Raw genomic sequence first — 26229 nt, forward strand, 5'->3', positions numbered from 1 at the left:
TTCGGGGTCCAAACCTCAGCTAAATTCCAGGAGCCTGAATCTCCCATTGTCTTTCAGATGCTAGCTAATTACCACTGGTTGGCTTGGCCTCAGTGGAGAATTTCTCCTCGTTTGCATAACAACAGACATAGGCCATTCGTGTACCCACACCTGTTCTGAGGGCTTGTTTACATGCCTAGGGACTGTTTGAGGGTGCCTCTAGGATTAAAATAATTATTTGATATCAGCTTTATACATGATAGTAGATGTCTTCTGCAGTCACCCCCACTGTTGGAAAGCTATTTAAGAGGATGCTTGAATAAACCGTGGACTTCAGACTCTAGCATAGACTGAGAGCCCTCCTGAAATGACAAGATGTCTGTGTCTCATCTTTATCACCTTTGGGTAGCTAGGAGTTTCCCAGTCCAGCACTCCCCGCCTCAGGGATGGACCCGGGGCCATTCAGCTTGCTCCAGATCGCAGCCCCAAAGACATCAGTCTGGAATAGATAGCCTCTGTGGCATGGGATTGATACAAGCCCGGCACGGCCCAGCAGAAGAGAAAGGATTGGGGATTGTGAGAAATGAGGGAGGGTCACTGTGGCTGCCGGTCAATGGGGTTGTAATTTTCCTGGTAAGCCATCCCCTCCAGAACTTCAGTACAAGGCAAATACAGGGCATCAGGTTCTAGAAGACATTAGCCTCATGACAAGGATAACAGAAACATTAAGTTCTTGTTTTCTTTGGGGAGACAGAGCCCTGGTGGAGGCAGAAGGCGGAGGTCAGAGGGCTCGGGGGAAAATTAACAGGGGTGGGCTGAGACAGCAGCATAGATGGTCTTGGAGAGGGGACCACGAAAGTAAATGTACTGTGGCCAGAGCAACAAGTTCCCAAGAGTCTATGCTGCTGAGAGCCCGATGTGAGGAGCCAGGGAATGGGGAAGGAAGGAGGCCAGGTGAGAGGTGATTTCTTTTTCCATATAGAAGTAATTGGCATTCCCTGCACCAACACTGAAAAACAGGCCAACATGAAAACTATGGAAGCTAACCTCACCACCTAGATGCCTGCTCTCCAGACAGTAATATAGATCACTGTAAAAATATGGACCACACTCTGATGCCATTATGCAATTTCTCCCTATTTCAGGTAGAATTTTATAGTTTGTGAAATATATCCTATTAAGGCTGAAAAAAGGGGGGAGACTAGGTTTGGTGCATGTTGGTTTTTTTTTTTAAAGATTTTTATATTTATTTATTATGTATACAACATTCTGCTTCCATGTATATCTGCACACCAAAGAGGGCACCAGATCAAACAACAAAGGGATGGTTGTGAGCCACCATGTGGTTGCTGGGAATTGAACTGGGGACCTCTGGAAGAGCAGTCAGTGCTCTTAACCTCTGAGCCATCTCCCCAGCCCTTGTTTTTTTTTTTTTTGTTTTGTTTTGTTTTTTTGTTTTTTGAGATAGGGTTTCTCTGTGTAGCTTTGGAGGCTGTCCTGGAACTCACTCTGTAGACCAGGCTGGCCTCGAACACACAGACATCCGCCTGCCTCTGTCTCCTGCTGATGCAGGTCTTTAATACCAGCATTCAGAAGGCAGAGGCAGGCATATCTTTGTGAGTTTAAGGCCAGCCTGGTCTATACAGAAGAGTTCGAAGACATCCAGGGCTGCACAGAAAAGACGGTCTCAAAGCAAAACAAAGCACTTGCCTAGAGTGTCCTAGGCCTTGGGCTCCACCTTTATCACAGAAAAAAAAAATTGTATATGATAAAAGCAGCTGACAATCTTCTTCAGTGGCATCATGTGAGATTTGGTTTATCTCCCACTTTACGGACATCCATTTCCTTTCATTTTTCTTTTTATGGTCACACATATGCCTGTACATTTTAGCTCCTTTTTTTTTTTTTTTTTCCTTTAAAGTTTAACCCCCAAGGCAGCCAAACTGTAAATCTCAGCAGCTATGCAGGGGAGGGAATGGAATATTTCAGCACATGGAGGTCAGCCACACTGCAAGCAGCCACCTGGTGGATGGGGAATGTGAGTGACTAAGGAGCCCAAAGTACTAGAAAAGCAAACCTAGGTTCTGGCCAGCACCAGAAAGAAAGAGACAAAGAAATACTTATGCCTTTCTGAGTCAGGCCTCAGAAAGGTGGGCAGACCCAGAAGAACCTCATGGCAGCTCATAGGGACTGCTCTTGGCATTCTGTTCCCTTTCTTGGGATAAATGCCAAGAAGACTGCGGGGTCAAATCGGGTAAAGAACTTTATTTTTATAATTTTCATTAATTTTTTTTCAGACAGTCTCACTCTAGCCCAGTGGTTTTCAAACTTCCTAACGTTGTGACCCTTTAATAATTATGTTGTGATGACCCCAACCATAAAATTATTTTTGTTGCTACCTCATAACTGTACTTTTTGCTACTATTATGAATTGTAATGTAAAAATCTGTGTTTTCCAGTGGTCTTAAACATCTCCTTGTGAAAGCGTCATTCACCTGCCAAACGAGCTGTGACCCACAGGTTGAAACCCACTGTGTCTAGCCCATGATGACTACTATATAGTTCACTATATAGTCCAAGCTGGCTTCAAACTTGTGGTTGAAAGGACCAGCTCCCCTCTTGGCAGCCATAACAGCCGAACACGTGCTTGTTTGACCTTGTCTTAGTCACTAGAAAGTCCGATGCCTGCCTCATGACAAGGAACCAATCAGAAGTTAGCTGGTGGCGCTATGCTTTACGACACTGGGTGTACTTTTACGGACAAGCGCACAGCAATGACGCACAGAGCATAGCAACCACCCTGGGAGGGCCTATGGGCCATAACAACCAGTTGGCCAATAAACACAGGGCAAGCCCTCCAAGGCTGGAGGCACACCAATCCTGAGCCTGTGCATACCCCTAGACACTCCCCTTACACTGCCCTATAAGATCTCGGTCCTGTGGCTTCTCAGAGTCTTTGCTAGCCATTCACCATGGCGGGTGGGTGAAAGACCCGAGCTAACAGGGGGTTAGCTCGTTAAATTACAATAAAGCCTCATGCAATTTGCAGCAAGCTCTCGAATCCGCCTGGTGATTGGGATGACCGCAGTCATGGCCTGGGACCCCAGATACCTGAGTTTTCCAGGGGTCTAACATGGTGATACTTTCTCAGGCCTCCAAATGTTTGGCTTAGAGGTGTGAGCCATCTTGCCTGGCAGGGTGAACGTTTTTTCAAAGTGTTTGACACACAGTGGCAAGCTGTTCTCAGGAAGGCTATGGCAACTGACGACAGCCAGCGCCATTAGCCAGCCACCTGGGGGAGGGGAGAGTCTTTATTTGTTGAGAATTCAAGTGATGAAGGGCACAGGAATGAAAATGAGATATCTTTAGAACTTAGATTTGATCCTGACCTGATGTGTGACCTTGCAACTGTAATTCCTCTCTTATAAAATGGAGACAACATTAACTGTGCACAGGATTACTGGAGAGATGAAATGGTTTATTGCATCATTATATTGTTTTTAAGGCTTAGCCTAAATGAGCGTTGACTGCCTCTCTCTGAATAACTGAATCTGTACCAGGACTGTTTCCTTTTTCCTGCAAGCAACCCATACCATGAGTGATAGAAGGGGTATTATTACTTTTTGAAAATTTTTTTTTATTTTATGTGTATAAGTGTTTTGCCTGCATGTATGTCCATGTGAGGGTATCATGACTCCTACAGCTGGAGTTACAGACAGTTGTGAACAACCATGTGGTTGCTGGGAATTGAAGCCAGGTCCTCTGAAGAGCAGTCAGTGCTCTTAACTGCTGAGCCACCTCTCCAGCCCTGATATTATTACTTTAAAGTCATAATTCTTTCTTTTTTTCCGTTTTTGAGACAGGGTTTCTCTGTGTAGCTTTGGCAGGGTCATAATCCTTTATGTCTGAGGCTGAACTTGTTCTACATGCTTATTGGTTATATGTATTCTTTCTTTTTAAATTTTCTCTATTTTGTTCTCTATTTAGAAAAAGATTACATTTTTTATTTATATAAATGTGTGTGTAGGTATATATACAAATCACAGCAGACATGCCATTGTGGGAAAAAGCTTTCTTCCTCTATCATGTGAGTATTGGGGACTGAACTCAGCTGGTCCATCCTCCATTTTTTTTTTTTTTTTATTTTTATTTCCACGTGTATGGAAGTGTAGCTGTTTAAACTGCTATCCAGTAAAGTACCTGTTTGTCCCTTTAGCCTCTGCTGGTACTCTGGGAAGCTTCCTCATGCAGAGGGCCACAAGTCCCACAACAGAGGGAGTGGGAGCCATGGTTAGATCTGGCTATGGACTCTGCCAAACAAGTTCATGCTCAAAGCAGAGTGGCGTGAAATAGCTTTGGAAACACTGAAGTCAGACGATAGCATGTGCCAGTGTTCTTGCTGTTTGCTTGGCTAACTTCTTGGCATCATCAATATACACATAACTTCCTCAAAGAAGCTAAGCTTGACAGCTCATTGCCAATGGCTTTCACCTGGTCTCATACTCCTGGTGTCCTGTGATTTCCTCCATGTACTTCCAGCATTTTAAAAAATAATGTATTTGTTTGTGTGTCTGTTTACTGTCACCACCATTAGAAAAAGAATACACACACACACACACACACACACACACACACACACACACACACACACACACACACACACACACACAGCCACTGCACCTTGGTAATGAGTAGTTAGATGCCTTCCCTCCAGTTGGTAACGGGTTCTTGCCAGGGCCAGCAGCCTGGTAGTAGTTGGTATTACTAGACTGATCCTGTTTTTCTCTCGGGTGCTGGGCCTACTCTTTCTTCCACAGTTCCCCAGAGAGCACCAGGCAGGCATATCACATCTGTGTAGATGCTGCTTCTTCGCCTACACACAGTCTAGACGCCAGTTTGCCAGAAGCAGCTGTGGCCCAGACAATGAGTGGGCTTAGCCTGACCCTGCCGACCCCACTCAGGATTCGACTCCAGCAAATGGCATGGGAACAGCTCCAAGATGCTGGCAGACAGAAGGATGGGAGCAGATGGCCAGGGAGAGGAAAAGATGCTGGCAGACAAGAGGTACCCAGCCTGCCTTCCTCCCTTCCTGAACATCATTTCCTGGTACCAGAGCTGACTGAAGCAAAGGAAGCACAGTGAAGAGATAGGCCAGGAAAACTGGAGGACTGGGCTTTCAGACACAGACCCCCTTGCCCCTACTCCTGTAGACCGCAGGTACTCAGGGAGGCTCTGCCCTGACAAGGAATGCCTCCAAGTGTATATCTAAATGGTTCACAAAAAAGGCCTGTTTGAGGTCTCCTGCACCTGTGATGATGCAGTGACAGTATAGGCTACTATGGTCTCAAAAGGACTCAGGCATTGCCTCCCAGACAGCTGACCTCAGACTGGGGTGGAGCCTCCCCCCACCCCTCAGATTTTGGTTAACATTTCCCAGGTTGTCGTCTTAACAGTCTCAGCTTTCAATCTGTCAACTTTCCCATGTTCTATCCACACAAGTCGGTGCCACACCCCCTTGGAGACTGAACAGAAAGCTCAGTGAGGCAAAAATGGGAGTTATGGGGAACCTGGGAGGGGATGTCACCTTAAAGCCACCAGGCAATGTGAGCCTTCAGCCAGAGCTGTAAGTGATAAGGAAGATTCTACAGCTAAAGATGGCCAGAGCCCAGGAGTGAGGGTCAGCCATGGGCCTGTATATGGACAGAAAGCACCACAACTCAACCTCAACTTTTCTTGTTTGAGATGGGAATTTTCCATGTTGCCCAGGCTGGCCTTCAACTCCTGAGTTCCAGCAATCTACTTGTTTCAGCCTCTAGAGTACCAGAATCACAGACACCTCCTATCTTGGTCCTAGGCTTCTAGAAGCAGCCACTGGGTTTCTGAAGAGTTGGGTAGCCCCACAAACCCACACAATGAAGTAAAGAGTAGGACAGTCCTGGCTAGGAAACAAACATGGTCCTGGGCAGGAATGACTTACTGTGTGTACACATGTCGCTGTGTGTGCCCATGAACACAGCAGCTGGGAGCCATGCTTGTTAGCAGCTGCCAGTGCCCACTAGTCTATTCCAAACAACTATGTCTGTTCTGCAGGGTCAGGTTCAGCCAACAATTTCCTATGCAAGCTGTCCCTGACAGCAGGTCCAAGCTCCATTCTCAGGTTCCTGACTGTCCAAAAAAAAAAAAAAAAAGCCAATAAAAATAAGTGCTCCTGAGTTGTGAGCCAGCTATGTTCTAGTCTTTAACCTCTGCATTTTCTACTGAAGGCAAGGACCCTACACCTCTACCTATATCACCTGCCCTCATTTGCCATGCACTGGTTAGGAGTCTTTGTGTCCAGACCCACTCCAGATTCTCCCAGGGCACCAAGAGCACTGTGGACTCAGGTCCTAGCTGACTCATGCCCCGCCTACTCCCCTGAGCCACAGAGATCACCATATGTTGGCAGCCAAAGAGTTTAGAGTAAGTGAAATACACATTCAAACCCAGAACTGTCACTGGTGATGAGCTCTTGGGCAAGGGTCTTTTTCTGTCTGTATCTAGAGAATAGTGCCTTCCTTACTTCCATAGTTGTCCTCCAAATTAAGTGGATAATTCACACTTAATTAGCAGAGGACCTGTTGGGATAGTACAACCATTTGATAAATTATACTATTAGAAGCTTAACTGCAGCTGGGTGTGGGCATAGTGACACACGCCTTTAATCCCAACAGAGGCAGGTGGATCTCTGTGAGTCTGAGGCCAGCCTGGTTTACATAGCAAGTTCTAGGCCGGCCCAGGGGGACAGAACAAAACAAAACAAAACAAAAGCTCAACCACAGTAGCAGGGGGCGCCCTGGCTTGAGGGGTGCTGAATATGCTGTCTGCTGCCTCAGACTACAGGCCTGAATGGTTGGTAGCTAGCCTGAGAGCCATGCTCCACCAACAGGGAGAAGAGGAAGCCTGGAGAGCTGAGCTGCTGAGGGCCTGGGGCAGAGCTGGGCAGAAGAGGTGTGACTGCTGTAGAAGGCTGAGCACAGCTGTGTGGGGGTCAACAGGACACCTGCTCTGCAGAGTGGAGGCAGAGCAGAGCATCCTTTCATTCACTGGTCCTTCAGAGAGCAGAGGCACTCTACTCTGCAGGCCAAGACTGACACCACTTGGTCTACTCAGGACACAGTAAGGGGCCATCCGGGATGAGGGAGCCATCTATGACAGTTCCGCCATCCCGTTCCAGTCTGGGAAAAGTGTGGGGGTGAGGGAAGAACCGGAATTGAAGAGACTCTGGTCTAAGAGCATTTGGAGCAGGGCTGGGAGAAGCACGGATGCTGGGCTGTAAGACTTTCCACTGCCAGACTTCCTGTGGAGCTAGCTCTAGGTGAACAGTTTCTCAAAACCGTCAGTCAAAGGCTCTGTGCAATTCACTCCAACTGAAGAGGAGCAAGTTGCAACCAGTCCAAATGGCAGAAGTTACTCTCCCTGATTATGGAAACACCTGTATGGCACATTTAGCAAGGACGTATTCCTTATTTATGCTCTTCTTTGGCAAAACGGTACAAAATGAATCTAACTGTGACAATCTTGAGTGGGGGTGTGTCTGTCTGTCTGTCTCTCATTTATTGGTAGGCAGTGGTGGCTTGAAAGAGGCAGGTGGAGCTCGGTGAGTTCAAGGCCAGCCTGCCAGGTCTACAAAGCAAGTTCTAGGACAGCTAGGGCTGTTACACAGAGAAACAAGGTGGTGGTGGTATGCTCTGTCTGCATGTATGCCTTTCAACCAGAAGAGGGCACCAGATATCATTACAGACGGTTGTGAGCCACTATATAATTGCTGGGAACTGAACTCAAGATCTCTGGAAGAGCAGCTAGTGCTCTTAACCTCAGGGCCATCTCTCCAGCCAAGAGTTGAGATACTTTCTTTGTTGTCATTGGGGTTTTATTAGTTGTTGTTTGTTTTTTGTTTTTTTTTGAGACAGGGTTTCTCTGTGTAGCTTTGTAGACCAGGCTGGCCTGGAATTTAAAGCAATTGGCTACCCCTGTCTCCAAGTGCTGGGATTAAAGGCGTGCGCCTCCACCACCTGGTGAGTTGAGGCACTTTCAACAAAATGGGTCTACATGCTTCAAAAACATCAATGCCAAAGAAAAACTGAGGCAAGACATACAGGTGTAGAACCATCCACAGACCTCAGCAGGTAGGGAGTAGGAAGACGAACAGTTCAAGACCAGCAATCCAAGGTCACTCTCAGCCACACAGCAAGCTCAGAGCCAGACTGGGGACTTGTGAGACCTCATCCCAAGAAAAAGAGAGAAGGAAGGAAGGGGGCACACTAAACTGGGTAGGCTGGCTCCTGTCTGGAATCTCAACACTGGGATGGTTGAGGCACAAGGACTGTTCTGAGTCTGAGGCAAATAGTGAGTTCTAGGCCAACCAGAGCTACCAAGTGAGTCTTTGTTGGTGGTGCACTTTTAAACCCAGCACCCGGGAGGCAGAAGCAGGTGGATCTCTGAGTTGGAGCTACATAGTTGAATTCCAGGCTAGCCAAGTCTACACAGTAAGGTCTGGTCTCAAACAAAACAGCAAGATAAAAGAAACTAAAGACAAACAGCACATAAATGCAAGGGGTGATTCTGGAGAAGAAAGTCATAGAGGACATAGGCAACCAGCAAAGGATAAAGACACCCCCACCCTGTGTGTGTGTGTGTGTGTGTGTGTGTGTGTGTGTATAAATATATGACGACACTGCATCACTTATACTTAATTTCTTAATTTTTTTTTTACTTGTATGTGTGTGTGTGAATGTAGACCATGTGTGGATGTTCTCATAAGAGGGCACTGGATTCCCTTTTTGTTTGCTGTGTTTTTTGGTTTTTTTGAGACAGGGTTTCTCTGTGTAGCTTTGGAGCCTGTCCTGGAACTCGCTCTGTAGACCAGGATGCCCTCGAACTCACAGAGATCCGCCTGCCTCTGCCACCTGAGTGCTGGAATTAAAGGTGTGAGCCACCAACGCCCAGCGGTACTGGATTCCTTAGAGCTGGAGTTACAGGCAGTTGTGAGCCCCCTGATGTGGGTGTTGGGAACCAAGCTCAGGTCTTCTGGGAGAGCAACAAGTGCTCTTTTAACACTGAGCCACCTCTCCAGTCCCAGTTACATTTCCTGGGTTTGAAAAGCATGTGTGAGTTATATAATAGAGGTACAGGTGTTTGGGGGTGGACAAGAGTCACGTATTCTCAGAGACACAGGACAAAGTCCAACCAGCTGGAATATCTCCCAAGACTCAGTCCACAAGCTTAAAAGGGCCTGTCTTTGGGTACATAATCGCAGTGGGAGAACCTGAAACCTCACTCTTGCCTGGCAGAGTCAGCCTGACAGGAACAGATTTAGTCTTATATGGCCAAGAAATGAGGAAAATGAGGACTTGTAATCTTCAGGTCCACCACCTGGTGGCGCCTATCGGCAATGCATCCTCGGTACTCTGCACCAAGGTCAGGGTAGTGAGTGGGCCGCTGCTCTCCCTCAGGCTGATGAGAAAGGATGCAGGGACCAACCACTCCATCAAAGACAAGACACTGCCTCTGCTAGCCGGGTAATGAGGCAGAGTTCATCAGGTGGCATGGCCAGCTATCTGCCGCAGGGGCTCTCCAAGGCTCCCAGTTTTCAGAAAGAAACCCAAGCTCCCTAGTGAGGCTGCCAGACCCAGGCTACCTCCCCCACCTCCTTGCTCTTATATGACGCTAAATGTAGCCCATGAGTCATGGGTGCTGTATGTGCCATGAACAGTCTTGCCCTGCCCTTCTCTATGGCCTGCTTGTCCTCTCAGTCCTCACTGACGTGTCTGTCACCTATAACAAATACTCACAACCATTTGCCAGGACCAGGCAATCCTCTCTACCACCCAGAGCACCCCGCACCACACCTCTGCGCGCTCACTGGGCTGTGCCTATTGATTTGTGTAACTCCCCCATCCCAGGTTGCAGGCTCCCAGAGAACAAGTCCAACTCATGTCTACTTGCCTGAGCCGAGTCCAGTGCCTGCCAAAAAGGCCAGGAGAAAACAGGCCAGGCATCTATAAGGCACCGAGGCCAATGTTAGGGCAGGGGATGAAGACAGCTGGATATGGAGGCACAAAGTGTGATTCACAGGAGGACCCTGCTCTCTGTCAGGCCGGGATTGGTGTGGGAACAGATGGGAACAGAGCAGGGCAGACTAGGCAGTGTCTACCAGGAAGAAGATCCCCTGGCAAACTGGGTGTAGTGGCACATGCCTATTATCCCAGTACTCAGGAAGTAGAGTCAGGAGGCCAGACTGGGTCACATCATGAGAACTGCCCCCCCCCCAAAGAAAATTAGAACAAAAAGAGAAATTGAGAGAGAAGAGTATCCCAGTACTAGTGAGGCGGAGACAAGAAGTCACCGTGAATTCAAGCTGGCCTGAGCTACAGTGAGACCCTTCCTATGAAAAATTAAATAAAAAGGCTCATGTCAGAAATGCACGAGCAGGACAAGGTCTAAACTGGGTTGTTTAGATAGCGGAGAGACATCCCAACCATGGAATCAAACACATTCATGTGTAGAACCAACCCCCCACCCACACGCATGAGCCCACAAACAGACCAGACCTTGATGTAAGGTCCCTTAGAATCCAAGTGGGAGGTCTATATTCTTACATTAACTATCCTAAATAATTCTTGTTTACAGCTGTATGGTTTACAAAGCAGTTGCAAGTGCATAATTGTAACTGATCTTCCCCAACACACACAGGTGCACGCACACTTTCTAGAAAAAGAAACTGAGATGCCGAGAACCTGCCGATAGTCAAAGAGCTAGCTGAAAATGTTGAGGCAGGGACAGGAGGTGTTGGTGCATGCCTTTAATCCCAGCACTTAGGAGGCACAGGCCAGCCTGGTCTACAGGGTGAGTTCCAGGACAGCCAGGACTGTTTCACAGAAAAAAAAAAAAAAACAACAAAAAAAAAAGTTGAGGCAGGACTACAGGTTTTCCAATGATAAGTCTGTTGCTTCCTTAACTGTCCCCACTACACCCGAGACTGCCAACTTCCCTACAGATCTGTTCTCTACACTCAAGGAAGCAAGAGGAATTCACAGCCCACAAACAAGGATTTCAAGCCACTGACCAATTAATCAAATGCCAGTTGGGAGAGCAAGACCACTAAAAGGTCATGTATTCCAGGGTTCAGGGTTAGTTCCCATCACTCATTTGCTTTGTAACCCTAAGTGAGTTTACCCCTGCCCTTTGTGGGCCTTGGTTTCCTCATTTATAAAAAAGTAATAGTAACATTTCTTTCACAGGATGTCCAAAGGATTAGATGTTAATCTTGGGGCCAGCAGGAGAAAGACAAGTGTCCTTGCTGGGTGCATAGGTGACCTGGTAGAGAATCTCTCCAAGCACATGAGTTTTCGGCTTGTACTTGAAGGGCACCTTCTAATTAATTACTAAGGACCCATTCTTAGCACCCCTTCCCCCCAGTGCAGGGCTTTACTCAATCTGTAGATCAGGCTGACCTCAATCTCCTGGTTCTGCTGCCTCTGCCTTCCAAGTGCTTCGGATTACAAGCCTGCACTACCATGCCCTACCTGGGTTCTTTATAATTCTAACAACTTTCTCATTCCTTCATCTATTTGTTTGTTACAATGCTGGGAATAGAACCCAGGCCTTATGCATCCTAGGCAAGTTCCCTACCACTAAACTACACCTGCAGAACCAAATGTCTGCCTTTTCAGGACTGAGAAACCAAAGCCTGGTGGCCAGGAGCTCCCAGAGTCCTGCTGTCTTGCTCTTGCCCTGACGGGAGTGAGACTGTTTCAGGGCTATCCCTTTGAATCTGAATGGCAAATATTGCTGAAAGGGGCGTGAATTCTCTCCCAGGATCTCAAAAGAACCACTGGAAGCCACTTGCTTTGTGCTCCGGATGGATGCTGGGGGATGGGAGGAGGATCAGTAATCCTTTGACTTCAGCCAGGATTCTGACAAAGACTCATGCATGTGCTGTTGTCTTCATTATTCCCAAACAGAGTGATGACTCTACTCACTTTTTACATGTAAGAGGATACACACAGCTCCCGTTGGTTAGGAAAATACATCCTACCATTGGCTACATGCTGCACTGTAGTTCATGGGGTTACGACTGAGAGCGCTACACAGAGCGAGCCTCACCCTCTGCTCTGGGCCAGTGGTAGAATACCTGCTGCAGCCAGAGAGGAAGTGACTCAGCCAGGGGGAAGTGGGAGGGGTGCTCACAAAGGGCCTGCACAGCTCCCCCAAAGTACATCCGCTGCCATAAGGCAGCCTCTCCTCAGCAGCAGTCGGTCATGCCGAGCACTGTAGTCTGGGGACCAGAAAGGGGCCTAAAACCCCACTCTGCAGCTAGGGGATGCTCTCTGTCTCTCTCCTCCAGGAGGCAGGCTTTACCATGGAGCACCATACCAGGAGACTGGAATCACTTCAAGCCCTCAGGACTCCCCAGTGGGCTCCACTAGAAGACAAGGTGGCATCCAGGGTGGGCCTGGAGCAATTTTAGAAGAAAAGCCATAGGGCTGTGCCCCGGAGGCAAACAGGCACTCTATGTGGTTCCTCTGGGGAAAAGACAGTGCCACACCAGTCCCTATGGATGCTGAAGGGGACTTGCTGCTGCTGAGGGCAGGTTTCACCAGCAATCACACTTAGAAACCACCAGAATAGGATCCAGGACATTGTAGCCAGTCCTGTCACCAACGACCCCTCCTCCCTGCCTCCGGAAGCAGCTGATGTGACAACAAAAAAATCTGTCAGGGCGTGTGGGTGTCAGAAGAAGGGACAGTCTCATTAGATCTTTCGAGCTGTGCTGGCCTGGTATCTCCAATGCAGAAAAGCAGCCAAGCACACTGGCTTGTAGACATTTGTGATGGGTCGTGGTTCTGCAGGGGGCCTTGTGCCATGGGGCAAGGAATATTTGAGCAAGTCACTGATGGCTCACTGGCTAGAAAAGAAGCTCACAGCAAGGAGCTAGCATGTGACTCAGGGGCCCTTCAGCTCAAAATATCAGTCATGGCTTTGTGTGGTTGACTCAACCCAAGAACAGGCCTGCCACAGGGTCCCTTATGGAGTTCAAGTATTGTCACCCAGAATAGCGGAAATCAGGCAAAGAAAGAGCAACAGAAGCTCAAAGAAGGGACGGCTAAGTCTGAGAGTCACCTTTCTGTCCACTGTGTGACCTGGACATCCATTGCTGTCCTCACAGCCTCCTCACCTGGAGGAGTGGGGTGGCACTGCCCCCAAGAAGAGTGTGCCACCAGAATTGCTGAGAACCAATCTGCACACAGCACCAGGCAAATGTCTGGCCCAGATTTTCATAATGACACAGGAAAGCCAAGGCTGAGCACTCGTGCAGCAATTTCCCCCTTATACCGCCTTCAACATTTAAAAAAGAAAAAAAATCAGTCACCCTGCAAAAAAGGCAGATGGATCAGAGCCAATAAACTACTTCTTTTAACCTGCCTCTCTAAAAAGTTACATTTCACAACTTGGGGCTGAAGCTGTAGCTCAGTTGGTAGAGCACTTGCCTAGATTCCCCACACCAGAAAGTAAGCATTGTGGCATATGCCTGTAATCGAGTGTTTCAGAGCCTGAGGCAGGAGATTCACAAGTTCTAGGTCAACCAGAGTGATTTCCAGACTAGCCTGGGCTTTGAGACCCCATAAAAAAAAAACAAAACAAAAACTAGCCAGGCGTTGGTGGCACACGCCTTTAATCCCAGCACTTGGGAGGCAGAGGCAGGCAGATCTCTGTGAGTTCCAGGCCAGCCTGATCTACAGAGTGAGTTCCAGGACAGCCTCCAAAGCCACAGAGAAACCCTGTCTCAAAAACAAACAAACAAAAAAACAAAAACAAAACAAAAACTAAACTAACAACAAAAGCCTAACTTCAATAGTGAACAACACAGTTTGGGTTTCTGAAGTTTCATGAAATGCTCTTGCCTGTGTGGTTACAGAGACTGGTGGGTAGAAAGCAGATGGATAGGCCCATGTGTGCTCCGAGCCACCAAAAGGCTAGAGCAAGTCTATCTCAAGGACCATGAAGCACCACCCAGACACTAATGTGAGCACATGTCTTGCTTGAGTATATACTGCTTGAGGAGTCTTCACCACAGGTCATGGACACTCAGCAGCTATTCAGAAAACCACATGCTGTGTATGAAATAAGAACCACCAAAAGGAAACTCACATGCCAGGGAGCAGAGTAATTCCAGTAGTTCTGGGGATTTATTCTCTAGATCTGAGCATGCAAGTTCACAAAGATCAATTCAATTTGGGTATTATGCATTGCAGAAGAGAAAAGACAAACTATACACATACACAAATCAAAATACCCACAGAGCCAGACAGGAAACGATCTAACCACCCACCAAGAAGAAAAAAAAAATGGTTAACCAACTATGTTCTAGCTAGAGAGTGAAATACTATGCAGCCTTTGAGAATAAGTCCATACCAGCAGAGGAAAATGTCTATGATACATTATCCCCCCCTCAAAAAACAAACTGTAAGCCAGGCATGGTGGTGTACACCTTAAATGGCAGCATTTGAGAGTCAGAGGTCAGTGAGCTCCAGGACAGCCAAGTTACAGAGAAACCCTGTCTCAAACCAATCCACCAAACAAATAAACGGCAATACTATATGTACATACAATCTTCTTTTGGCTAAAAAATTTAAAAAAGACAGTACAAAGCAGTGGTGGCACACACATTTAATCCCAGCACTGGGGAGGAAGGGGGTTAGAGGCAGGCAGATCTCCAAAACAATACAGAGAAACCCTGTCTCGAAAAACAAACAAACTAAAACAAAAAACACCCTTGAATATGCACAGGGAATTTTTAGAAGAATCCAAAGAGGGATGAAAAACTTTTATAACTCTCATTCATATTCTTGTATACTATTTGATTACTTACCAATAGATTATTATAATGACTTTGTGTGTTTGAGACAGGGTTTCTCTATGTAACTCTGGCTGTCCTGGAACTCACTCTATAGACCAGGCTGGCCTGGAACTCAATGGTCTCCAGATCGGCGGTCTCTGCCTCCCGAGTGCTGGGATTAAAGGCGTGTGCCACCAACGCCCAGCTATAATGCTAATTTTTAAGAATCTGAAAATTTGCTGAATTGATTGAAACTGCTAAGTGCAGTAATGGCATCCAATGAGGCTGGACATCTTGTGACATGGTGGCAGGTGGAAGATAAACAGCCCAGATGTGTGAACTGTATTCTGAAGCAGGGCAGTCCCAGGAGCTAAGGCTAGAAGGGTCAAGGCAATTCCTGGTAAATATAAGCTCCCTCAGGCAGCTTGCAAACATACCTATAAGGAATGTCCTGTTTGCCACCCGGAATCTACAGTACTAAAGGCTGACTTGGGCCTTAGGTATGTATACACAGACCACTAGTGAAGGCAGCAGTGGGTTATCCCAGCCCTGGCCAGACACTAAACTTGGTACCACAGTAACCTGGTTCCATCTTTGTGCAGGGATGGTTGTCTCTTTTACAGGTGAGGGTTAGGACTCAGAAGACTTGTTCAAGGTCATTTGGCTAGCAAGTGAGATCTGGGTTCTGAAGTCAGATCTGACAACTGGCTAACATGCTTTAAAGTGTCCCTACCTGCTTCCCACAGGGAGGAAAGAGAGGAACTTGTCTCCAGGCAGTGACAGTTCCATTTTTTCAAGCAAAGGAGGGACTGGTTCAGTGCTATCAAGGTCCCTTCCAGCTCAAAGCTCTGTGACTCCAAGATTCTGTGGACTAGGCTCCCTGGGGCCAGAGCCTGGCCAGGATGAAGAAGGGATAGCATGGGTTCCAGAGTCACACAAGGATGGATGGAAAGTCCCGGCTCTGTTCTCATGAGTTGTTTAGTGTGGGGCAGATTCCTTAATCCCTCTGATTCCAGCCAAACTGTTTGGTAAAACTGAGACAAGCCCAGCCCCTCCAAGGCCACACAGTGTCCAGGATACTCCAAAGGGGATATCTGGTGATGCGAAGCCTTTTGTAGTTGCTGACTTCCTTCCTATTTCTTCAAAAGAAAACACACCCATTGCCCACGGGATGCACCCCTAACCCAGGGTGCTGCCAGCACTGAGCATAATGCAAAAGCAGCAGGACTTTTTGGCCAGACCTGGAAGGTGCCAGCCATGGTGTCCAAAGTCTTACAGAATGCTGGACCAATTCTCCCCAAGACTCAAGTAATTCTCTCCCTAAAAGTACCCCTGTAACACACCTCATCATACCAGCTGTGCCTAGACACAAAGACAAAAATAAGTCAATCCTTCTCTTTCCAATTCCCACCCTATGACAACCCACTCTCTTCCTTTTGGACCCTTGGGCAGCAAACTTTTTTTTTTGGTTTTTTCGAGACAGGGTTTCTCTGTGGCTTAGGAGGGTGTCCTGGAACTAGCTCTTGTAGATCAGGCTGGTCTCGAACTCACAGAGATCGCCTGCCTCTGCCTCCCGAGTGCTGGGATTCAAGGCGTTCGCCACCATCGCCCAGCTAGCAAACTTCTTTAAGGCTAAAGAGTCTATGTCTAACCCTCTTGAGGGTAGGTGGCAGTCTGCATGCATATTTAGAGGGGACACCACCTCAGGTCTGCTTCCTGACAACTAGGATGTCCTTGCAGTCACCAGGCCTGAAGAGAGCTAAGCCCCAGGAATCCATATTGCCACCCACCCTCACTCGCTTATCCCTATATCTGCCACAAGCAGGAGAAAGATGATTGGCTTTATCTGCTCACTCAGGAGTAGCATACTTGCTGGGGTTTAGGAAGGCTTGGCACTCAGGAGGCTGAGAAAGGAGGGTGGCGAGTTCAAGGCCAGCTTGGGCTATGTTGTAGGTCTGAGGACAACTTGGGCTATTATAGAAGGACCTTGTCAAAGAAGAAGCAAAAGCAGCTCTTTGAGGCAATAGCCCTTCTAGGCATTTGTCCCACACACAGATATTTAGGGTGTGCTAAATCACATGTATGAAGAAAATCAGGGGTTGGAGAAATGGCCTACTGGTTGAGAGCATTTTACTGCCCTTGCAGAGGACCTGGGTTCAGTTCACAGCACCCCCATCAGGTAGCTCATAACTACCTGTAACTCCAGGTCCAAGAGTTCTGACGACGCGCTCTGACCTCCATAGACACGCGCATTCAGTGAACATAAACTCATGTGACCACACACACATACAAACAAAAAATAATTTGAAAAGGGAAAAGAAAGTCAGTCCAGCTAAAAGCCTGCTCAACATTTACACTCAATACGGTGCATGATGTATCCTAGAAGGACAGAATGCACCCTATCAATGGAACCATCTCTAAAATAGCAAAAAAAAACACAACACTAGCTTCTCCCCCTGGGTTCTTGATTCCAGGGCTTGGGAAGATGTGTAGGGGAGTCTGGGGGCCACCTTGAAGCTACAAACTTACTTGAGAAGGTGGTGGAGAAAAAAAGATACTCTTGCTTCAGGCTGCTTTCCTATATCCAATCCACCCCACTTTTTAGACAGGGTCTAGCTAGTGTAGTGTATCACAGGCTGGCTACAAACTTGCTATGTAGCAGATGATCAGCAACTTGTAAGCCTCCTGCTTCTAGCTCCCCAGTGCTGAATTACTGGCATGCACCAGTACACCCAGTTTTTATGCACTGCTAGGGACTGAACGAGGGGTTCCATGTATGCCAAGCAAACACTCTACCAACATAGCTGCCAACACTCTACCAACATCCTCAAACTTTCAAGTTTTTTTATTTTTAAAAGATTTATACACTATGTTTTGATCACATTCTTTTTCCTCTTCCAAACCTTCCTACACAGTATTTTTTTTTTTTTTTTTGAGACTGTTGTACTATGGCTGGACTTGAACTCATAGCAATCCAACTTCTCAGCTGCCCTGGTCCAAGCCCCCACTAGCCTGCCTGTGATTACTGCAGCACTCACTCTCCCTGGCCCATCTTTCTTCTGAAGCCAGAGGGCTCTTTGGAAGATGAACTTTAATGTGTCTCCAGCACTCAGGCACCAACAGAATAACAAAGTTGGAGCATCTTCACTGGGTACCTACCTACTTACCTCTCCAGAACGTCCTGCAGCCAAGTCCTGTTACAGTCTATGATAGAACCCCTGTGGTACCTAAACTGTCACACACATACACACACACACCTATGTCACACTGCTTCCACTGCCTAAAGTGCTTCACAGGACCCCAGGAAACTATCCACTTCTCAAAGTTCTAAGGGCTCTCCAAACCTCTCCTCAATGTCCTCGTCCCCAGGCAAGTCATACCTTCTGTTCCCTTGATTTGTACTTCATACTGCACAGACTTCTGGGAATGATTCCCCAGGGCCTGTCTGTGCAAGTGCCAATGGATCAGGGTGCCTGTCTTCTCTGGACACACCCTCCTTCAAAGCAGAGTCTGTCCTTCCCCTCTTCCTGTACCCAGCTCGTGACAGTCACATGGGGAAATTCACAGGTGCACAACAGAGACGCTCTACTTTGAGCCACCATATACCTAAGCATATGCATACATTATACCTGATGCACCACACATATATCAAATGTGATGTTTCCTGAAGATGCTAACTCAGGTTCCAGACTAGGCTCATTAGTGGGGACTCCAGAGAACTTAACATACATTTTCTCCAGTTCATACTTTAAAATACTATTTATCACTGGGTGGTGGTGGTGGTGGTGGTGGTGGTGGTGGTGGTGCACACCTTTAATCTCAGCACCCAGGAGTCAGAAACAGGAGGATCTCTGAGTTCTAGGCGAGCCTGATCTAAAGAGTGAGTTCCAAAGACAGCCAAGTCTACACAGAGAAATCCAGTCTTGAAAAACAAACAAAATGCTATTTATCTGCCAAACTTGGAGGCACAAGTATGTAATTCCAGCACTATCGAGGCAGAGGCAGGAGGATCAACACAAATTTGAAGCCAGCCTGGGCTACACAGAGAGACCCTGTCTCAAAAGGCCAAAACAAAACAGTTTTATTTCTCAGCAGTTCTACTTTTCTGGGGGTTGGGATAGGGTTAAGACAGAGTCTCAGTCTCTCTCTCTTAGTTTTTCGAGACAGGGTTTCTGTGTGTAGCCCTGGCTGTCCTGGAACTCACTCTGAGGATCATGATGGCCTCGAACTGACAGAGATCCACCTGCCTCTGCCCCCTGAGCTCAAAGGTGTGTGCTACCAATGCCAGGCAAGCCAAGGTATCTTTATGTAGCCTTCACTGTCTTAAAAGTCACTAGGTAAACCATGATGGCCTCAAACTCCCAGAGATCCACCTGCTCTGCCTCCCAGTGCTACCTAGCTCTGCCTCTACTTTTTAAAAAGGTTTTCATAAAAGAGCTGAATGAATGTACATTGCGCCTATACAGACTGGTCAAGTCCCTACTATCTTTTCAGAAAGAATACAATAAAATTCAGTGTTCTCATAACCCCTCATGACAGTCCTGACAGCTCCAGTTCCTGTGAACAGCCTTCAAGTAGTTCCCAGACCTTTCCTGCAGCTGGCAATGGAAACTATCATTTGCTAAGCATTTACCACCCAGTGCATGCTGAGCACTAACCAACCCTGCAACATCTATCTTAATCCTCCCAACTGCCCTTCTGGGGAGGTAGTCCCACTGTTTCTTTTTACAATGAGAAATCTAGGCATAGAGACATGATGTAGCCCCTACTGGCTAGCAGGGCTGGGATTAGAACCAGATATGCTTGAGCCAAACAAGCTCTTAACCTCTACAACCTTATCCATTAAAGGCACAAGAGTGAAAATAAAACACCCCTTACAACCCGCCTTCTGGGAGGGAAGACCTACCTTGCCAGCTGCTTAGGGAACCTGAAATCTCAGAAAGAGAAGGGCGCATGTGCCAGGCACTGCAAAGGGTTAGCCACGTAGCACAGGTTGCAAATGGTGCCTTCTCAACACAGATCCATTACGCCTTTGCCAGCTCTCCTCTTGGAGAAGCAAGGTGGTCTCTAATGAGGTCTCTAGCTCTTTCACCCTCCAGCTCTTCACCTCTCTTGCACAGAGAAAGCTATCTAAAACATGGATCTAGTCATGTTACCCCTCAGATAAAAGCTTTTTACTAGCCTTTGAGATGTCCATTTCCTCATCAACTTATTGTGCTTTGCTTTGTACTATGTCAGCTTCCATACCACTATACTGAGCAAGCTGAGGTTTCTGAAATAAACTCAAATTTTCTGACTCTCTGCAATTCTCTCCATACAGCATCTTCCACTTTATTCTCACCTGGCTAAGCGCCCCCTGCCCCCACGCATGCGTGTGCTCCATCATTCTAGACTGGACTCCTGTCACCACTGTCCACTCTTCCTAGGGTACCCCTCCACTTCGTGCCTCCATGTCCCAGACTGAGCTGGCAGCTTCCCTTACTGGGTCCCCTCAGCATTCAGTTCCTGTTGCTTTTGTAGATCACATTTCAACTATCTACTTGCAGGTCAGTTTCCTCTAACTAGACAGAGAACTAGTTCAGATAAGAATCTCTTTATTATGTGTTGTTAACTTCGTAACTCTCCATAATAATGCTTTATCATTACAGATGTTTTCCAAATGAGGACACTGATACAAAGGGTCCAAGATCACACAACCAGAAAGCTGCCGCACCAGAATTTGAACTTAGGGAGTATGGATCCAAAGCCTACCAATACTGCACAGCACTCGCCTTTGCAGGCAAGACCCTTTTGTTATGTGAAGAATGAATGAATGAATGAATGAATGAATGAATGAGGACTATCTCTGGCAGTCCTAAGTCTAATCTACAAACAACTGGCATAACAAAGCTATTAAGGAGGGCAGGAGGAACTCCCAGCACTGTTTACAAATGGGAACTCTCTGGGCCCTACAGATTTTGCTCTTCCTTATCTCATGCAAAACTACTCAGCCAAGAGGGAAAGGTGCCCAGCCCAGCATGACTACCCTCTTCCTCAATGATTCTCAAAACCAGCAAAGCCAACTGGTTTCCTTCAGTGCCTTAAAACGGAGCAAAGTCTATCCTGCCACTGAAGGCGGCTGTCATCTCTTCCTTCCGCCAACAACCTGGGGGGTGGGGGTGGACAGAAAAGCCACCGGGAATCGGAAAGCTCCCAACCAAGGTTGAAAGGTGGGGCCAAGCAGCGTAGGAATGGGCGGGCCTGACCAGGACCTGCAGGTGAAACATTGACCACAGCAAGCTCTCCCACGGTGAAGACCGGCCCAACGTGGATCTGGCAAGCAGGTAGCTGTGACTCGCACCTGAACGCCGCCCAGGATGTGAAAATTCCCCAGCAGCGATGGTGTCGGTGCCAACGGGTGAGGGCTCCAGGAGGAAAGCCTTGGCTGGCTCTCCCTGGGGACTGACTCGTCCTAACTTTCAAGTCACTCTCTAGGTCAGGAGAGAAGCACGGCGAGGAGGGGGTCTCTGTAGGGGGAAGCTCGGCGCGGGGCTAACGCCCGCTGCTCCAGTGACAGTTTGAGTGGGTCTGGGCAAGGCGGGCAGTGCCCACTCCCCAGGGCTGCGGCGAAGACCCAGGCTCCCGGCGGCCGCCGCCCCCGCCCGCCGCCGCCAAGGACAGACCCCCGACGGCGGAGGGAGCATTCGCTAGTGCCGTTTCTGACGCGCTGGACAGTTTCGAGCTGTCACCGGGGTCCCTCCGCCACGGTCACCGAGGCCCGCCCCGCCAGCACTCAGCCCCCACCCGGCTCGGCGTCCCGGGACACCGGACTCACCTTTCCCGGGGGTTCAGCGCTGCTCGCCCATAGTCCGCAGCCCGGAGCCGGGGCTGCTCGGCTCTCCGTCCCGGTGGCCGGGGCCCGGCCGGGGGCGTGGGAGCCACTCACCGCCGCCTCCCAGCGCAGCCACCCGAGCCGCAGCCGCTGCCACCGCCTCCTTCCATGGCTGCGGCGCCGCCACCTGACAACGGAAGTGACGCATCGCCCCGCGGCCCCTCCCCCCGCCCCCTCGCCGGAGTCTGGGTTTGGGCCGCCATCTTGAGGATGGGCGGAAGCCTTCAGGCAGGAGGCCCAGATAAGATCGCCGATTGGTTCTAGGTGGAATCTGGGTCGAAATCTGTAAAACGATTGGACAACCAGGAGGCGGTACTTACCGCAAATCTACACCCACGGGGACTGAACGGAGGCGCCTCCCAGCCTTGGCTCTGCAGAACCTTGCCGACCCTACTCTCACTTTGCTGCGGTTGGGGACGTCTCTAGTAGCCGCAAGAATCGCCAACTGTACTGCATTCATTAGAAAAGAGGCATTTCCTTGGTCCCCATTTCTCGGCCTCTGGAGATCTGTGCGGTAAAGCGCTTAGGTTGGGTTCAAGAGAAGACAGGACTGCTGTCGCTACGTCAGCAATTCATTTCACTTTAGGCTCTTTAGAAACCACGAGGATAGCCAAGTCCACCCTGGACATCCCTAGAGTCTTGTTCAGGGAGATTACAGTGAAGAGTTCCAATGATTGATCTCAGCCGGCTATCTACCTCACTCCCTCCTGCCACAGTTTCCGTCCCTTTCTCCTCCTCCAGCAACCACGCCCTCCATGAATCAGCTTCTTGCACCAGCAGATGAGCCCTTTAAAGGGATTGCATCAGTCTGGTGACTCACTGGGGGCCCTCGGAAAGCCTAGCTTCCCTCCACTGCCATATAGAAGCAGCCAGAAGGGCTCGGTGGCAGCAATACCAGCGGCCATAGTCCCACTCCTTTGTCTCGAAGTTAACAGGGGTGCTGGATGACTCTATTTTTTCCTCCCCCACCCCCCTCTCCGGGTCATTCTGTATCCACGAGTAGACAACCGTGGCCCCGCCTATGCTCTGCTAGGGGGTAAGCGTGCATTTGTCATCTCCTCAACAAGGTATTGCCGGGACATGAAGGCTGGTCTTAATGAAGTCTAGCTGTCCCAGGCAATATTCCTTTCTTAGTCCCTTTGAATGCTTGGTGACTACTGAGCTGTAGATAAGGCTGAATGACAATAGCAATCACAGCAGCTCCCAAGGTCGTTTCTTATGCAAAGTGAAGCACTTTAGAGACCTGCTTACAGTTCCCGGAGCTAGTGCCCAGAGAGGGGCGTAACCTTTACAATGACACTCAGCCAATAATGGTTGGGCTGTGGTTTGAAGAAAGTTTGGTGGACTCCAAAAGGGTAGCGTTTGAATCCTTGTTGTATCGCTTACATGCTAGGCAACTAAATGCAAATCCTGGCTGTGCAAATGGAGATAACACACCACACCATTTCTGTGAAGGCCCAATGAGATTCAGATCCGGCTCACCACACCCTATAAATGCCCACTGATCTCAGTCCGGGAGCCTCTGTGAGGCGCATGACCCAAAGGCAGGCGTCCCGGAGCGAGGCCCACTTTGCTCCTCTCTCTGACAAAGGGGGAAGACTAAGGAAGGGTTCCGGAAGCCCTGACTCTGACAGGAATGAGTTTTGGGTTTTCCAGATCTCTAATTATCAGTAAGATGAATCACTGGGTGCTGACACCATCGCCCCACTCCCTGTAGACTCTCAGCTGACTCAAAATATAGGATTTTTAACAAAGCAGAGGGGAAGTCGGTAAGAAATAGAAACTAAATATGACATCCAGAGGAGATTTAAAAAACAAAACAAACAACAACAAAAAAAACTGTCATCAGGACACCAACTCATGGATCTCGGGGACATACATGCGTGGTGACAGTCTCCTGCTGGCTCTCCAACTCCAGCTCACTGACAGATGGTGCTGCCATAACACAGTGACACCTGTCATAACAGCTCAAAATGGCTTCTTGACAAGGTATAGGCAGATTGGACTATCACAGGAGGGGAGAAGACCTCATCCCCAGGAGCTTCTTCAAGCTTCAGAACCCCAGCTCTTCTTAGTGTCTGGTTTTTAACGTCTCTGTGTCCAAGTTCCAAGGCCTGAGTATGGCAAGGTTTGGTGTTTGTTTTTGCTTTTTTGGTGCTTGGGACTTAACCTATGGCCTCTTCTATGGTAGTCAGATACTTTACCACTGGGCTGTATCTCCACTGCTTTTGTTTCTGAGGGAGTCTCAATAATTTGCTGGAGCTGGCTCTCTATTCAGCCCATACTAGCTGGCCTTGAATTTGTAATCTGTCTCAATTTACGTAGCAGTTTGGATTATAGGGCTGTACCCACCAGATCCAGTATTCTATCAAGTTTCAAATGTCTAACTCACAGGGTAGATGAGCAATAGACTGTCAAGAGCATTGGATGGCTGGAGATGTAGCCTGAATGGCACAATGCTGGCCTTGGCATGTATGAAGCTCCAAGTTCCATCTCTAGTATTGCAGTAACCCTGGCATGTAATCCCAGTTTTTTGGGAGGTGAAAGCATCCTGCCCAGTGCAGCACTCATTTAACTTGACCTCAGGCTGGGGAAGAGTCCCCTCCCTCTTTAGGCCTGTTTCTTCCTGGGTCCATGGTTCTTAGCCTTTCCACCTTTAAAGACTTTTAAGAACTGGCCTTTTGGAGTGGTGGTGGCATACACCTTTAATCCCAGCCCTCGGGAGGCAGAGGCAGGTGGATCTCAGTGAATTCGAGGCCAGCCTGGTCTATAGAGTTCCAGAACAGCCTTCAAAAACTAGAGAAACTCTGTTTCGAAAACAAAAACAAAACAAAACAAAAAAACAAAACTGGCCTTACTGGGCTGGAGAGATGGCTCAGTGGTTAAGAGCACTGACTGTTCTTCCAGAGGTCCTGAGTTCAACTCCCAGCAACCAGTGACTCACAACCACCTTGAATGAGATCTAGTGCCCTCTGCTGGCATGCAGACACAAGACTGTATACATAATAAATTAAAAAAAAAAAAAAAAAAAAAGGCTTCTTTGCTGGGGCTGGAGAGATGGCTCAGGGGTTAAGAGCACTGACTGTTCTTCCAGAGGTTCTGAGTTCAATTCCCAGCAACCACATGGTGGCTCACAACCATCTGTAATGTGATCTGGTGCCCTCTTCTGGCACTCACTGTATATCATGATAAATAAATGAATAAATCTTAAAAAAAAAATACAAAAAAAAAAAAAACCCACCAAAACCGGCCTTACCTCTAAAGGTCATTTTATTCTTTTCCTTGAAAACACCTACCCCCACCCAACTTGGGAGACAGAGTCTTATGATGTATTCTTGGCCTAGAACTCATTGTGTAGGCAGACCAGGCTGGCCTTGAACTCAAAATTCACCTGCCTCTGAGCACTAAGATCAAAGGTGTGTGCCACCATGCCCAGCTGCTTACTTACAGCCTTACCTCACAGTCATTAAGCTCAGGGTCAGAACCAGCTACCCAGCATGCCCACCTCGATGGTCTACCAGCTACCCAGCATGCCCACCTTGCTGGTCTACCCCCTTGCAGAATCCAAACTGCTTTTGTCATTCTTCACACACTGCACTGTACCTCTGGATCCTTCTGGAACAACAATGAGAACTTCAAGGGTCCTTGTTGCCCTTGTTGGCCCTTCAGCCAGGCTTGCCTGACTAGAACTCACTGGGCTGGTTTAAGTCCCATCTGCTCAGCCATGCTGAGACATGGAACTATCAATGTCCCCTGTGTAGCTCGTGTGAGCCGACTTGGAAGCCATATGCCTGTCTAGCTTTCCGAGCTTCAGTGGACCCCTCCCTACAAACAGTACCTCTTCCCCCACCAAATTCTCTCCAAGAATGAAAGGTGGGTATGAACAATGCTGTTTGAGCATTCAGAGTTCTTGGGGGTACTACCATCAATGGGACCCCCAACTTTGCTTGCAGGAAAGGTGAATGTGAAAGTTTGAGCAAATGCTATGGCAATCTAGACCCCAATGACGTCTTGAAACACATTGCCATCTTTTCCTCGGTGTTCCTGGGTCCCTCTTGTTCACAGCTAAGTCACTCCCATTTGTTACCTCGGGGAATAGAAGACACGACAGAAAGTAGGCACTATTTTTAGTTTCTGAATTCCAAAAGCTCAGCCTTCAAGTAGGAATGGAAGAAAATTCTATGTAGAAACAAATTTAGAAAACCAGAGAAAAGGAGCCTGAGATTGGTGTTGTGTGTGTGTGTGTGTGTGTGTGTGTGTGTGTGTGTGTGTGTGTATGTATGGGGGGAGTGAGGAGAGAGAGAGGAGGGATAGAGAGATAGGGGGGGAGACAGAGAGAAAGACAGAGAGAGACAGAGGAGAGAGGAGCGGAGGAGAGAGAGGAGAGAGAGGAGAGAGAGAGAGGGAGACAGAAAGACAGAGACAGAGGAGAGAGGAGGAGAGGAGAGAGAGATAGCAGAGGAGAGGAGAGAGGAGAGAGAGAGAGGGAAGAGGAGAGAGG

General features: G+C 48.2%; 1 protein-coding gene across 2 annotated transcripts in view; it reads right to left on the reverse strand.

The window, feature by feature from the left end:
• Positions 1-22433, reverse strand: part of Stk40 (serine/threonine kinase 40) — a 40507-nt gene extending 18074 nt beyond the window's left edge. Inside the window, exon 1 of one of the 2 annotated variants that reach the window (XM_027399253.2) lies at positions 22049-22433. The gene's annotated coding sequence lies outside the window, so the exon portion shown is untranslated. Of the gene's footprint in view, positions 1-21671; positions 21865-22048 lie in introns of those variants that run through there. The other variant, XM_027399252.2, reaches the window with a different exon arrangement.
• Positions 22434-26229: the final 3796 nt, after the last annotated feature.

Source organism: Cricetulus griseus, chromosome 2 (genome assembly GCF_003668045.3).
Source record: "Cricetulus griseus strain 17A/GY chromosome 2, alternate assembly CriGri-PICRH-1.0, whole genome shotgun sequence".
Lineage (NCBI taxonomy): Eukaryota > Metazoa > Chordata > Mammalia > Rodentia > Cricetidae > Cricetulus > Cricetulus griseus.